Here is a 16,969-nt window from a genome sequence, read left to right on the forward strand (position 1 = left end):
ACCCAGCTCTGGATGTGACTGGTGATGGAAGTAAAGTCCAATACTGTAAAGAACAATATTGCATAAGAAACTAAAATGTTAGGTCCATGAATCAAGGCAAATTGGAAGTGGTCAAACAGGAGATGGCAAAAGTGAACACTGACATTTTAGAAATTAAGAAATTAAAATGGACTGGAATGGGTGAATTTAACTTAGATGACCATTATATCTGCTACTGTGGACAAGAATTCCTTAGAAGAAACGGAGTAGCCCTCATAGCCAGTAAAAGACTCTGAAATGCAGTTGAGATGTGAGAAGTGCAATTTCAAAAATGATAGAATGATCTCTGTTCATTTCCAAGGCATACCATTTAATATCAGAGTAATCCAAGTCTATGCCCTGACCAGCAATGCTGAAGAAACTGAAGTGGAATGCTTCTATGAAGACCTACAAGACCTTTTAGAACTAACACTCCCAAAAGATTTCCTTCTTATTATAGGGGACTGGAATGAAAAAGTAAGATGTCAAGAAATAACTGGAGTAACAGGCAAATTTGGCAGTGGAGTACTGAATGGAGCAGGGCAAAGGCTAATAGTTTTGCCAATGAAACACAATGGTCATAGCAAACACACTCTTCCAGCAACACAAGGGAAGACTCTACACATGGACATCACCAGATGGTCAATATAAAAATCACATTGATTATATTCTTTGAAGCCAAAGATGGAGAAGTTCTACACAGTCAGCAAAAACAAGATCTGGAGCTGACTGTGGCTTATATCATGAACTCCTTATTGGCAAATTCAGACTTAAGTTGAAGAAAGCAGGAAAAACCAGTAGACCATTCATGTATGACCTAAATAAAATCCCTTATGATTATACAGTGGATGTGACAAATAGCTTCAAGAGATTAGATCTGATAGACAGAGTGCCTGAAGAACTAAGGACAAAGGTTGATGACATTGCACAGGAGGCTGTGATCAAAACCATCCCCAAGAAAATGAAATGCAAAAAGGCCAAATGGTTGTCTGAAGAGGCCTTACAAATAGCTGTGAAAAGAAGAAAAGTTAAAGGCAAAAGAGAAAAGGAAAGATTTGCACAATGGAATGCAGAGTTCCAAGCAATAGCAAGGAGAAATAAGAAAGCCTTCCTCAGTGATCAATACAAAGACATAGAGGAAAATAATAGAATGGAAAGACTAGAGATCTCTTCAAGAAAATTAGAGATATCAAGGGAACATTTCATGCAAAGATGAGCTCAGTAAAGGACAGAAATGGTATGGATATAACAGAAGCAGAAGATATTAAGAGAGGTGGCAGGATTCACAGAAGAACTATATACAAAAGATCTTAATGACCCAGATAATTACAATGGTGTAGTCACTCACCTAGAGCCAGACATTCTGGAATGCGAAGTCAAGTGGGCCTTAGGCAGCATCACTAAAAACAAAGCTAGTGAAAGTGATGGAATTCCAGCTGAGCTATTTCAAATCCTAAAACATGATGCTGTGAAAGTGCTGTACTCAATATGCCAGCAAATTTGGGAAACTCAGCAGTGGCCACAGGACTGGAAAAGGTCAGTTTTCATTACAATCCCAAAGAAAGGCAATGCCAAAGAATCTTCAAACTACAGCACAGTTGCACTCATCTCACACTTTAGCAGAACAATGCTCAAAATTCTCCAAGCCAGGCTTCAACAGTACATGAACCATAATTCTGAGATGTTCAAGCTGAATTTAGAAAAGGCAGAGGAACCAGATCAAATTGCCAACATTGCAAGAGAGTTCCAGAAAAGCATTTACTTCTGCTTTATTGACTATACCAAAGTCTTTGACTGTGTGAATCTCAATAAACTGTAGAAAATTCTTCAAGAAATGGAAATATCTGACTACCTGACCTGTCTCCTGAGAAATCTGTATGCAGGCCAAGAAGCAACAGTTAGAACTGGACATGGAACAACAGACTGGTTCCAAATAGGAAAAGGAATATATCAAGGCTGTATATTGTCCCCCTGCTTATTTAACTTATATGCAGAGTACATCATGAGAAACACTGGGTTAAGGAAGTACAAGCTGGAATCAAGATTGCTGGGAGAAATATCAACAACCTCAGATATGCAAATAATACCATCTTTATGGCAAAAAGAGAAGAAAGACTAAAGAGCCTCTTGATGAAAGGGTAAGAGGAGAGTGAAAATGTTGCCTAAAGTTCAACATTCAGAAAACTAAGATCATGGCATCTGGTCCCATCACTTCATGGCAAATAGATGGGAAACAATGGAAATAGTTACAGAGGGTTTTTTTTTTTTTTTGACATGGGGGCTCCAAATTCACTGCAGATGGTGACTTCAGGATGAAATTCGGAGACTTTAGCTCCTTGGAAGAAAAGTTATGACAAACCTAGACAGCATATTAAAAAGCAGAGACATTACTTTGCCAACAAAGTTCTGTCTAGTTAAGGCTATGGTTTTTCCAGTAGTCAAAGTGGATTATTTACCTGTAGCACCACTGGCATGCATGCATGCTAAGTCACTTCAGTTATGTCTGACTCTGTGAAACTCTATGTAGGCCTCCAGGTTCCTCTGTCCACAGAATTCTCCAGGCAAGAATACTGTAGTGGGTTGCCAATTCTTCCTCCAGGGGATATTCATGATCGAGAGATCAAATTTATGTCTCATGTCTCCTGCATTGGTTAGTGAGTTCTTTACCACTAGTACCACCTGTGAAGCCTCAGTTAACATTTCTCCATCTAAATCAATCCAGTTTTTATTTAGCAGTGGATAACTTACTAAACATAATCAGGTTTACATGTTCTGGAAAAATAACAGTGATGACCCTATTAAACAACTTTAGAACAAAAGGAAACTAGAAAGCATATACCCAACATGTTTATTTTAGAGGCTAGGAATCTTACTTTGCAGAAACCAAGTTTCTGTTGACCTCCTAAACTGATCAAATTTAATGGTACCACATTCAATACAATTCTCCTAAAACTCATCTAATGTTGTTGTTTAGTCTCTAAATTGTATCCAATTCTTTGCAACCACATGGACTGCTACATGTCAGGCTTCCCTGTCCTTCACTATCTCCTGGATTTTACTCAAATTCATGTCCATTGAGTCGGTGATGCCGTCCAACCATCTCATCCTCTGTTGTTTCCTTCTCCTTCTGCTCTCAATCTTTCCTGGCATCAGGGTCTTTCCCAGTGAGTCACCTCTTCTCATAAGGTGACCAAAGTATTGGAGCTTCAGCTTCAGTGTCAGTCCTTCCAATAAATATTCAGGGTTGATTTCCTTTAGGACTGACAGGTTGGATCTCCTTGCAGTCCAAGGTACTCTCAAGGATCTTCTCCAGCACCACAATTCGAAATCATCAGTTCTTCAGAGCTAAGCCTTCTTTGTGGTTCAACTCTCACATCTGTACCTGACTACTAGAAAAACCATAGCTTTGACTATATGGACCTTTGTTGGCAAAGTAATGTCTCTGCTTTCTAATATGTCATGTATGTTCATCAAAGCTTTTCTTCCAAGGAGCAAATGTCTTTTAATTTTGTGGCTGCAGTCACTGTCCACAGTAATTTTAGAAGACAAGAAAATAAAATCTCTCACTGCTTCCACTTTCCCCCCATCTATTTGCCATGAAGTGATGGCACCAGATGCAAAATCTTAGTTGTTTAATGTTGAGTCTTATGCCAGCTTTTTCACTCTCTTCTTTTCACCCTCATCAAGTGGCTCTTTAGTTCCTCTTCACTTTCTGTGATTAGCGTGGTATCATCTGCATATGGGAAGTGTTAGTATTCCTCCTGGCAATCTTGATTCCAGTTTGTGATTCATCCTGCCAAATTTTTGCATGATGCACTCTGCATAGAGGTTAAATAAACAGGGTAACATTGTATAGCCTTATCATATTCCTTTCCCAGTTTTGAAACAATCAGCTGTTCCATGTCCTGTTGTTAACTTTGCTTCTTGACCCACATACAGGTTTCTCAGGAGACAGGTAAGGTGGTCTTATATTCCCATCTTTTTAAGAAATTTCCACATTATTTAGTGATCCACACAGTCAAAGGCTTTAGCATAATCACTGAATCAGAAGTAGATGGTTTCTGTAGTCCCCTTGCTTTCTCTATGATCTAGTGAATCCTGACAATTTGATCTCTGGTTCCTCTGCCTTTTTAAAAACCAACTTGTACATCTGGAGGTTCTCAGTTCAGGTACTGCTGAAGCCTAGCTTGAAGGATTTTGAGCATAGCCTTACCAGTAAGGTTATATTCAATGTATCTATTATGAACATAAGTTAAAACTCAAATTTGAATAGGATTGCTCATTGTCTTAAAGTTATCCATGAATTATATATACTTATCATTTTATTTTACACATATATATTTTAAAATCAAGAATAAATTGTGTTGATTTTAAAAGAAGCAAATGTACATATGTATATTATGTGCATATATGTATATACATATGTGTATATATATTTGTGTATATACATATATACACACACAATACATATATGCATACTATGCATAGACAGTGCAGTGAAATTGCTCAGTTGTGTCCAAATTTTTGCGACTCCATGGACTGTAGCCTACCAGGCTTCTCCATCCATGGGATTTTCCCAGCAAGAATACTGGAGTGGGCTGCCATTTCCTTCTCCAGGAGATCTGCCTGACCCACGGATTGAACCCAGGTCTCCCGCATTGTAGGCAGACGCTTTACCATCTGAGCCACCAGGGAATTTATCATACTATGCATGTCTATATGTAAATGCATACAGATAGCTATCTATTTATCAATCTTATGTCTGTTATCAATTTATACCGAGAGACAAAGAGTACATCTTATATTTGGACCCCAAATTTCTCAACTAAATAATGAGAAACAAAATATGTCCAACGGAAACATTTGTTACAAAGTCTGCTTTGACTGGAACTTAATATATTTTTTATTCCACATACTGTGAATAGTCACACACTTCCTTGGAGTAACATATGTTTGATGGGAGGATGCCATCCTAGACCCTGAAACTAGTCTCATAAAATGTAAGATACAGGTACCTATCGTTTTCATTTCTAAAACCCGAAAACATTCTGAACTACACAATAAGTTTACATCCGTTTTTAGGATCATGCTTTGGAAACCCACATACATTATTCAGTTCAGTTCAGTCACTCAGTCATGTCTGATTCTTTGTGACTCTATGGACTACAGCATGCCAGGCTTCCCTGTCCTTCACCAACTCCCAGAGCTTACTCAAACTCATATCCATCGAGTCAGTGATGCCATCCAACCATTTCATCCTCTGTTGTCCGCTTCTCCTTCTGCCTTCAATCTTTTCTAGGATCAAGGTATTTTCCAGTATGTCAGTTCTTCCCATCAGATGACCAATGTAATGAAATTTCAGCTTCAGCATCAGTCCTTACAATGAACATTCAGGATTGATTTCCTTTAGGATAGACTGGTTTGATTTTTTTGAAGTCCACAAGACTCTCAAGAGTCTTCTCCAACACCACAGTTCAAAAGCATCAGTTCTTCTGCACTCAGCTTTCTTTATAGTCCAACTCACATCCATACATGACTACTGGAACAACATTAGCTTTGACTAGAAAGACCTTTGTTTGCAAATAATGTCTCTATTTTTTAATATACTGTCTAGATTGGTCCTAGCTTTTCTTCCAAGGAGCAATTGTCTTTCAATTTCATGGCTCCAGTTACCATTTGCAGTGATTTTGGAGCCCAAGAAAATAAATCTCTCACTGTTTCCATTGTTTCTCCATCTATTTGTCATTAAGTGACGGGACTGGATGCCATGATCTTAGTTTTCTGAATGTTGAAATTTAAGCCAGCTTTTTCATTCTCCTCTTTCACCCTCAACAAAAGGGTCCTTAGTTCCTCTTCACTTTTTCCCATTAGAGTGGTGCCATCTGCATATATGAGGTTGTTGATTTTTCTCCCAGCAATCTTGATTCTAGCTTGTGCTTCCTCCAGCCAGCGTTTCTCAAGATATTCTCTGCATATAAGTTAAATAAGCAGGGTGACAATATACATCTTTGACATACTCCTTTTCCTATTTGGAACCAGTCTGCTCTTCCATGTCCAGTTCTAACTGTTGCTTCTTGACAGATTTTTCAGAAGTCAGGTACGGTAGTCTGGTATTCCCATCTCTTTTAGAATTTTCCACCATTTGATGTGATCTATACAGTCAAAGCCTTTGGCATAATCAATAAAACAGAAGTAGATGTTTTTCTGTAGCTGTCTTGCTTTTTCTATGATGCAGTGGATGTTGGCAATTTGATCTCTGGTTTCTTATATATAATTACCTGCACGTATATAGAAATATGTTTATGGAGTTTCTTTTTTAAGGGAGGTAGAATTCAGTGAGAGTGCCTAATTGTTTCTTAAGACCACTCATGACATTACTTCCTTAAGCAGTGGAAATATTTTGTAGTTTGAAGCAATGCTTTTATTAAAAAAAAAAAAAAAACAGAATAAAATGCCCGTATAAAAACTGAATGCCTGATATTATCTTTTTAATGTGAAAAATTTTAGTATATTTTCATAGTAATTAATGAATCCTCAACATATGAAAGTAAAAATCAAAGAAATAATTCACTTTAAAATTTACTTAGAAATGTTTACACTTTTGTTGCCTCTGATTAGATTTTTTAAAATTAATTTTGGTTCATTTATTTTTGGCTGTAATGGATCTCTTGTAGCACTGGAGTTTTTCCGTGGTTTTGGTGAGCAGTGTGCTACTCTTTAGTTGCAGTGTTTGGGTTGCTGGTTGCAGTGGCTTCTCTCATTGTGAAACACAGTCTCTAAGGCACCTGGGTTTCAGTAGGTGTGGCAAGTGGGCACAGTAGTTGCAGTTGTTGGGCTCTAGAGCACAGGCTCCAAAGTTGTGATGCATGGCATGGCATCTTCCTAGCATGTGGGATCTTACTGAACCAGGGATTCAACCCGTGTCTCCTGCATTAGCAGGTGGATTCTTTATCACTGAGTCACCAGCGAAGCCCTTACTTTTTTCTTTTTTTCATGTGTATAAGTATTTAAAACAAACAAAAAAAATTCACATTATTTGTTTTAAACATTATTTTTGTTTTGTCTTTTGCTTCTTTTGCAAAATGGGATGTTTTCACAGATACATGTCCCTCAATAGCATCCCTTTTTATTTACTAATATAATAGCACTGATGAAATTATTTGGAAAATGTCTGTTCTCTTGTAAAATATATGGTCACATAAAATTCCTAACATTTTCTTGAACCACATGTAGCTACTTATTCAGTCACAGACACTGGTGATCAAATAAACTGAGGCCTGTCTCATCAGGAATCTTGCATCTTCTCTGAACATGCCAAAGAACAGAACTGAACAGAAAACTTTCCCCAGGATGATGATCCCAAAGACAAAATTTCTATTTCCCAATCCACATGTTGTTTTACAATGTAAATTTACTCTGTAAGTTTATTTCATCTAGAGGTAGCCATCTCTGTCACCTCCCTCTGAATATGGGTACCTGTGAATACAGTATGGTCAAAATAAGACTTTATGGGTTTTGAGACTAGAAGGCAAAAAGATACACAGCTCTGCTACATTGTTATTTTGGACATTTTCTCTGGGAAAAGTCCACATACCCTGAGACTGCCAAGCTGGAGAGGCCTTGTGTTAGTGCTCCAGGCAATAGCTCTAGCTGAATTTCCAGACAACAGAAAGTATTGTCAGCCAGTCTTGTAAGCAAGTCGTTACAAATGCTCAGTGCTCAGTTTACTGTAGTCCCAGCTGACACTTAACTGAAATGATAAGAGACTTCTAAGAGCTGTCTAGTAGTGCTCCAGCCAAAGCCTGAGCTTCAGAGTCTAACAGCATAAAAGAATGTTTACTGCTTAGTACCACTAAGTTGGGATGGTACAGTACTCAGTCACAGACATTTGGGACAATATTTTAATGCTAATAATATTTATAATGATACTACTTATTAGTGAGATGCATTAAGTTCTTTAATTCAAGGAAATCAGAAATACGCATATGATGAAAATATAAATGGGTAGTGTGGCAAGAAATTTTTATGTATCAAAGTTTTCAGTGTAGTTTATTTTTTAAAAGTTATTTATTTAATTGCTAACATTTATGAAAGTATCCCATTACCCCAGTACTTACTTAGTCACTTTTCATTAATTTCCTTACTTGATATTTGCCAGAAACATGAATTACTTTTTACTGATGCAGAAGTGGATATTTAACAGATAATATATTTTCAAATATAAAATACACGGCAAGTAACAGCTCTAGCAAATCTTAAAACTCTTTTTAAAGTCTACTGTATTCAGCAAAGAAAGTCATCATAATGGCTTAATGTTACACTGAATATACTTTTGATGTTTTACAAAATTACATAGTCTCCCCCCATACCTTCTTTCATTTTCTGATACTACATTTTATTATAATTTTTTTTTAAATTTTCTGCAGGTTGTTTATTTTATGTGCTTGTTTATCTTACACAAATGAATAGATTTTGTGCTGAACAAGTGGCATTAGCCAACCAGTTACTGTTTGGGATATTAAAAAGCCCAGCCCAGAGAACTATGAAAATGTTGCCTTTGGTAAGGTTAATTATTTAGTTTTGCTGCATATTTAGAGACTGATGGTTATTTAAATAATTTGTGTTCTGTGAACCTTGACAAATGAGGCAATATAGTATCACTCATATCCTAAAGGGTGTATTTAAAGTCACTTGCAAATTAAAATTTATATGTTATTCTGAATACTATATATATATATATATATATATATATATATATATATATGAAAACAGTAAAGGCTAGGTATCTTGGTGGTATAAACATAACAACCATTTCAAACGTAGACTGTATGAAATGTGAAAAGGATTCTAGTTGTTATAAACATCCTAAAAGAACACTTTGGCATGAATAATATTTCTATTGTAGATTCATTGTATAGTTTCAAACAGTGTTAATGTTGTCTTTATTGAGTAGTTAAAAAAATTAGCTCCTTAGAAAGTGTTTTGAAATATGCCACAGGATCAATTTGCTTTGAGGTACATTGCTATTTTTAAGAATTTCTTTGTACTTGGTTTTTAGACAGTGAAGCAAAAATCAAAATGTTTCATATTGAAGTATTTTGTAAGAACAAGTTCTTTTCTAAATACAATTGTAAAATGCAACAGGAAATATATTTGATACATATTGTGAAGTTATGAAAACTTGCAGACAACAATTGTCTTCCATTTTCTCTGGAGGTGCATAAAGTTCCTAGAAGATGATGCACTGACAAATCCTAGGTCATTTTTTAACAATATGCTATCTATCTATCATTTCTTTTGGAAACAGCCCATTGATTACTCACTACTGCAAGATCACTTTTATGAAAGCTTTTTCTTCCTGATTTTCATGGCACTCTCATTCCCATGAGAATGCATTCTGCTATTCCAGTGCTGTGTTATAGTGAGTGAAAGTCTGTATCCATCTTATACTTTCTATAGAGATGCCACATACTTATTTCTCTTGGGGGAACCTGATACTTTTTGAGGATGTTATGAGAAGAATAAAGCACATAGTCTCCCTCACTTTTAAATATCACAAAATGTAAATTCTATAACCCATCCGTAGGCCACTAATGTCTAAGCTCCCAAAGAATTCTCCTCCAATTCCAATCAACAGCAATTCTGGACTTTTCTTTATATTGTTGGTTAGCTTCATTTCTACATAACAGAAATTAACAATTGGAATTTTTAGTTAAATGCATAGTACTATTTACAACAGCAGGTTTCTCTGGTAGCTCAGCTGGTAAAGAATCTGCCTGCAATACCAGAGACCAGGTTTGATTCCTATATCAAGAAGATTCCCTGGAGAAGGGATAGACCATCCACTCTAGTATTCTTGGGGTTCCTTGGTGGCACAGACAGTAAAGAATCTGTCTGCAATGCAGGAGACGTGGGTTTGATCCCTGGGTTGGGACGATTCCCTGGAGGAAGACATGACAACCCATTTCAGTATTCTTGCCTGTAAAATCCCATGGACAGAGAAGCCTGGTGGTCTATAGGACACAGAGTTGCAAAGAGTCAGACATGACTGAATGACTAAGCATAACACAGCACATTTACAACAGCATCATAAAATGAAACTTTTAGGTATAAGTATTGTAAAGTAAAATTAAAATAAAAATTAAAATAAATAAAATAAATAAAAGTATACATAAGATCTATATGCAAAAACATTATAAAACTTTGATGTAAAAATCCAAGAAAATTAAAAATATAGGTAGTTATTCATGATTATGGTTTGGAAGACTCAATATTAATAAAAATACAAATGTTCCCCAATCAAATGTAGATTAAACACAACCCCAAGGAAAATTCCAGAAAAATATTTTGTGCATATTTAAAAACAGGAGGGGGGTTCATGTTTGGGAATGCATGTAAGAATTAAAGATTTTAAAATTTAAAAAAATAAAAAACTAAAAAAGAAAAAAATACAAATGTTCCCCAATCAAATGTAGATTAAACACAACCCCAAGGAAAATTCCAGGAAAATATTTTGTGCATATTTAAAAACAGATTTCAAGTTTATATTCAATGTATCCAAGACAATACTAAAATAGAACAAAGCTGGAGAACTAAAACTACAGAAATTCAATGCATAAAAACTTAAAAATCAACAAAATACCTGAAAAGATTTCTCATCAAAGGAAATAGACAGATGGTGAATAAACATGAATGATGCTCATCATCATTTGTCATCGTGAAATGCAAAATAAAGAAATAATACACAGATGTATAGAACAGTCTTTTGGACTCTGTGGGAGAGGGAGAGGGTGGCATGATTTGGGAGAATGGCATTGAAACATGTATAATATCATAGATGAAATGAATCGCCAGTCCAGGTTCGATGCATGATACTGGATGTTTGGGGCTGGTGCACTGAGATGACCCAGAGGGATGGTACGGGGAAGGAGGAGGGAGGGAGGTTCAGGATGGGGAACACGTGTATACCTGCGGTGGATTCATGCTGATGTATGGCAGAACCAACACAATAATGTAAAGTAATTAACCTCCAATTAAATAAATTTATATTTAAAAACACTTTTTAAAAAGAAAGAAAAAGAAACAATGAGACATTTTTACACACTTATTAGAATGGCTAAAATACCAAATGCTGGTAAGGATATAGAGCAACAGGAACACTCATCCATTGGTTGTGGGAATGCAAAATGATATTTGTACTCTGGAAGACAGTTGACAGTCAACTGTAAAATTGATACATCAGTTTTGTTCTTAGATATTAACCCAACTGATTGAAAACCTGTACTCACACAGAAAATCACATGGTACTATTTAGAGCAGTTTTATTTAAAAATCACTAAAACTAGAAACCACAAAGACATCACTCAAAAGGTAAATGGATAAACACATAATAGTACATCTATACAATGAAATACTTTTCAGCAAGAAAAATAAACGTAAAGCAATATAAAGACATGAAGTGTTAAGTGAAAATAGCCATTTTGAAAGTCTACTTACTTCATAATTCCAACTTTATAATATTTTGGAAAAGGCAAATTATTGAGATGATAAAATTATTAGTGGTTAATTGGGTTTGGGGTGAGGAATGCATAAATGAAACACAGTGGCTTCTTAGGATAGCCCACTTATTCTGCAGGATACTCTAATATAGATAAAAGACATGCACTTCTCAAAACCTATGGAACTTCTCAGCAAGAATAATTAATTTTGATGTGTAAAAATACACAAAAAAGTTGCACAGGGTCAAGGATCCCAGAATTCCTTCAGGCTAAGACAAGAAAACCCAGCTGTATTACAAATACATGAAAAAAATCTCACTAAAGGGAAAAGGATGATGACCAAAAAAATCTGCGGGATGAGTGAAGTGGGTAACCTATCCCTTCTCCAGGGGATCTTCCCAAACCAGAAATCGAACAGGGATCCCCTGCATTGCAAGCAGATTCTTTACCAACTGAGCTATGAGGGAAGCCTTATAGATGCTTTGAGGATTAGAGCAATAAATACATAAAATGAGAGCCTGGAGCACTCTGCAGTGCAAAAAAAAAAAAGAAAAGATTGTGCTACTTTAAAGGAGCACTGGAGCTAACTGAGAATGTTCCCAATGACCCAATCTGGAGAAACTGGAATAAGAGAAAAAAAAAAAAAAAAGTAGTCCTGAGTTCTAACTTGAATTACAAAACAAACATTCATGAGTCTATACAGATATAAATAAATGGTTGAACAAAGTAATAAACAAGAGAGAAGATACAAATTCCATGCAGAATTTCAGATAGCTTACATAGAATAGGTATTCTACCCTCAAGGAGGGGCAACATAACTTGTGAACTGTGCACAGTGTGAGTATAAATGTGTGAGCTATACATACTGACTTCCTTCCAATGTGCAAAGTATGGAGAGGGGAAAAATCAAGGAAGTTTACTGTGAGTTAACCTGACTAACATTACCTCAGCCAGGAGATCAAAGCCAGAGTCATCACTTATAAATCATGTTGATAAAAAGTACCTTTTATATGGCATGATGAAAATAGCTCACTAATTCTGTGCTCTTTCTCCCCCAAAATCCATAATCCCATTCTTATCATGAGAAAAAAAATACTAGATAAAATTTAATACATAAATATTTCTCCTCAAACTGCTTGTCAAAAACAAAGAAAATTTGAGAAGCTGCCACAGATGAGAAGATTAATGAGACATGACTAAATGTAACATATTTTATGTACAAACCTGGAATAGGAGAAGGACAAGAAATCAAAATTTAGGAAATCTAATAAACTACAGACTTAATTTAATAAAAGTGCATTAATATTTGGTCATTAATTGAAATGAATATATCATTCTAATAGAAGATATTGAGAACAGGGAAACTGAGCTGAGCTATATGAGAACACTTTCTACTGTCCTCTTTATTTTTTAATAAATCTAAAGCAGTTCTAAAAAATAAAATGTATCTGAAAAGCAATTATTCAAAGGAAAACATACTACTATAAGAAAAATAATTTATATTATAATATTATTGCAGAAAGTCAATGAAATTTCTACATATTCAAATTCCATATGCTTAATTTATGTATATTTAGATTCAATAATATCCAGTAAATTAACTTTTGAGAAAAAGTCTCTGTGGATGAATTCTTTCAAGTTATGTACTTATTTGTGAATAAGTTCCTCTATACATTCCAGACCTGCCCACAACAGACTTCTGTAGATATTAATGGAAAAGTTTTGGCACTATATTTAGAGCACAGTTAAGAAGAAATTGTCTCCACGTTGTTACATATCATTGTGAGATTAATAATGTTGTCTTTTGTTGTTGCTGTTCAGTCACTAAGTTGTATCCAGCTCTTTGCAACCCCATGAACTGTAGCATGCCAGGCTTCCCTGTCCTTTACTATCTCCCTGAGTTTGTTCTAATTCATGTCCATTGAGTTAGAGATGACATCCAACCATCTCACCCTTTGTCACCCCTTCCCTTCCTGATCTCAATCTTTCCCAGCATCATGGTCTTTTCCAATGAGTTCACTCTTCATGTCAAGTGGACAAAGTATTGGACCTTCAGCTTCAGCATTAGTCCTTCCAACAAATATTCAAGGTTGATGTCCTTTAGGATTGACACGGATTGACTGGTTTCATCTCCTTGCATTCCAAGGGACTCTCAGGAGTCTTCTCCAGCATCCCAGTTTGAAAGCATCAGTTCTTTAGTGATCAGACTTCTTTATGGTCTAACTCTCACATTCACACAAGACTACTGAAAACCCATAACTTTGACTATATGGATCTTTTTCAGTGAAGTAATGTCTCTGTGTTCTAATAAGTTGCCTAGGTTTTCCATAGCTTTTCTTTCAAGGAGAAAGTGTCTTTTATTTCATGGCTGCAGTCACCATCCATGGTGATTTTGGAGCCCAAGAAAATAAAATTTGTCACTGTTTCCACTTTTCTTCCATCTATTTGCTTCCCTGATAGCTCAACTGATAAAGAATCAACCTGCAATGTGGGAGACCTTCTCAATGTGTTGAGAAGATCCCCTGGAAGAGGGCATAGCAACTCACTCCAGTATTCTTGCTTGCAGAATCCCCATGGACAGAGGAACCTGGCAAGCTACAGACCATGGGGTCACAAAGAATCAGACTCGACTAAGTGACTATGCACAGCACACAGTACATTTGCCATGAAGAGATGGAGCCATCTGCCAAATCTAAGGTTTCTGAATGTTGAATTTTAAGCCACCTTTTTAATTCTCCTCTTTCACCGTCAACAAGAGGGTCTTTAATTCCTCTTCACTTTTTCCCGTTAGAGTGGTGTCATCTTCATATCTGAGGTTGTTGATATTTCTCCCAGCAATATTGATTCTAGTGTTTAATTCTTCTAGACTGGCATTTCCCATGATGTACTCTGCATAAAAGTTAAATAAGCAGAGTAGCAATACGCAGCCTTGACGTGCTCCTTTCCCAATTTTGTATCAGTCAATTGTTCCATATCTGGCTCTAACTGTTGCTTCTTGACCTTCAGGTTTCTCAGAAGACAGGTAAGGTGGTCTGGTATTCTCATCTTTTGTAGAATTTTCTACAGTTTGTTGATCCACACAGTCAAATGCTTTCATGTAGTCAATGAAGCAGAAGTAGATTGATTGTTTGTTTTAATTCCCTTGCTCTTTCTATGACCCAAAGGATACTGCCAATTTGATATCTGGTTCTTCTACCTTTTCTAAATCTAGCTTGCTGACTTTTAGCTTGAAAGAATTATCTCACTGGGTAGAAGAATAAGTAGGTTTTTTTTGTTGTTGTTGTTACATAAACTTCCTTAGGTTACTGAAATTAACAGTATCACAAGAAGTGAGCTTATAATTTGGGTATCTACAAGTTTACCTAAACTTACTCTGTGAATTAGAAGACAATAATAACTAGTATACATTTCCATTAATCATAAGAAAAATGACACATATCCACCCATCAATATCTTTGACATTCAAATGTTTGATACAATTTTTTTTTCCGCTTTGGCAGGAAATAAGTAACAAAATGAACAAAATACAGAAAGGAAAGAGGAAGGAGGAGGGGGAGAAGGCGTAGGGGAGGAGAGGTAGGAGAAAAAGATGAGAATGAAATAAAAAGAAAGAACCAGTCTTATGTTGTGTCCAAGCCAAAATTTCCACCCTGCTTTAGTTCAAGACCAGAAATATCATCTGGCCTGGTACACATTCTCCATATATGTTTTAAGATACATAAAACTTTAATATATATCAAACATAACCATTTACAATCAATCAAAGGAAGATACAAACATTCTTAGATGGCCAAAACAATTTGATATGGTTGAACCAACACTGAAGGGATGGATATTTTATACCAACTTTAAATTGAAAGTAAGTGAAGGGGCTTAGTCGTGTATGACTCTTCCCAAACCCATGGACTGTAGCCTATTAGGCTCCTCCATTCATGGGATTTTCCAGGCAAGAGTGCTGAAGCGGATTGCCATTTCCTTCTCCAGGAGATCTTGCCGACCCAGGAATCAAACCCAGGTCTCCCACATTGCAGGTAGACACTTTACCATTTGAGCCACCAGGGAAGCCCAACATTAGCAACATTCAGTTCAGTTCAGTTCAGTCGCTCAGTCATGTCTGACTTTGTGACCCCATGAATTGCAGCACGCCAGGCCTCCCTGTCCATCACCATTTCCCAGAGTTCACTCAGATTCACTTCCATCAAGTCAGTGATGCCATCCAGCCATCTCATCCTCTGTTGTCCCCTTCTCCTCCTGCCCCCAATCCCTCCCAGCATCAGAGTCTTTTCCAATGAGTCAACTCTTTACATGAAGTGGCCAAAGTACTGGAGTTTCAGCTTCAGCATCATTCCTTCCAAAGAAATCCCAGGGCTGATCTTCAGAATGGACTGGTTCGATCTCCTCACAGTCCAAGGGACTCTCAAGAGTCTTCTCCAACACTACAGTTCAAAAGCATCAATTCTTCAGCGCTCAGCTTCCTTCACAGTCCAACTCTCGTATCCATACATGACCACAGGAAAAACCATAGCCTTGACTAGACGGACCTTAGTTGGCAAAGTAATGTGTCTGCTTTTTAATATGCTATCTAGGTTGGTCATAACTTTTCTTCCAAGGAGTAAGCACCTTTTAATTTCATGGCTGCAATCACTATCTGCAGTGATTTTGGAGCCCCCCAAAACAAAGTTTAACACTGTTTCCACTTTTTCCCCATCTATTTCCCATGAAGTGATGAGACCAGATGCCATGATCTTAGTTTTCTGAATGATGAGCTTTAAGCCAATTTTTTCACTAGCAACATTAACCCAAACCAAGCAATTATACTAAGGAGAAATAGCTTTGATTTATAAAACTTTGTCAATTGTTGGATCATGGTAGACAGTATATTTCCAGGAAAACTATTTCAGTTATTTGGCAGAGGGTAAAACAAACACAAAACAAGCACACTGAATTTCAGTGTACCATATGAAAAGTCTTAAAACTACTTCTTAGTATTTAATCACATTATATAGGCTTCCCTGGTGGCTCAGATGGGAAAAAATCCATCTGCAATGCGGGAGACCGGGCTTTGATTGCTGAGTTGGGAAGATTCCCTGGAGGATGTTGGCAACCCATTCCAGTGTTCTTGCCTGGAGAATTCCAGGGATGCCAGAGCCTGGTGAGCTGCCATCTATGGGGTCGCACAGAGTTGGACACGACTGAAGCGACTTAGCAGCAGCAGCAGCAGAGTGACAAAGCACAACACAGCACATAATATATAGAGTAAAAGGACTGATAAAATGATATCTACAATGACTTTTATTTGTCAGTTAACTTTTAAAATATTTTTTAAAGATGGTTCTGCTGGATAAAACAATTTTACTTAAAATTCCTATTTATTTAAAGGGAAAATTTTTGGACAGGTTTCAAAAATTTAGCTCAGTGAATAATAATATATACAATATACATAAATATGCTTT

Source organism: Ovis canadensis, chromosome 6, assembly GCF_042477335.2.
Source record: "Ovis canadensis isolate MfBH-ARS-UI-01 breed Bighorn chromosome 6, ARS-UI_OviCan_v2, whole genome shotgun sequence".
Classification (NCBI taxonomy): domain Eukaryota; kingdom Metazoa; phylum Chordata; class Mammalia; order Artiodactyla; family Bovidae; genus Ovis; species Ovis canadensis.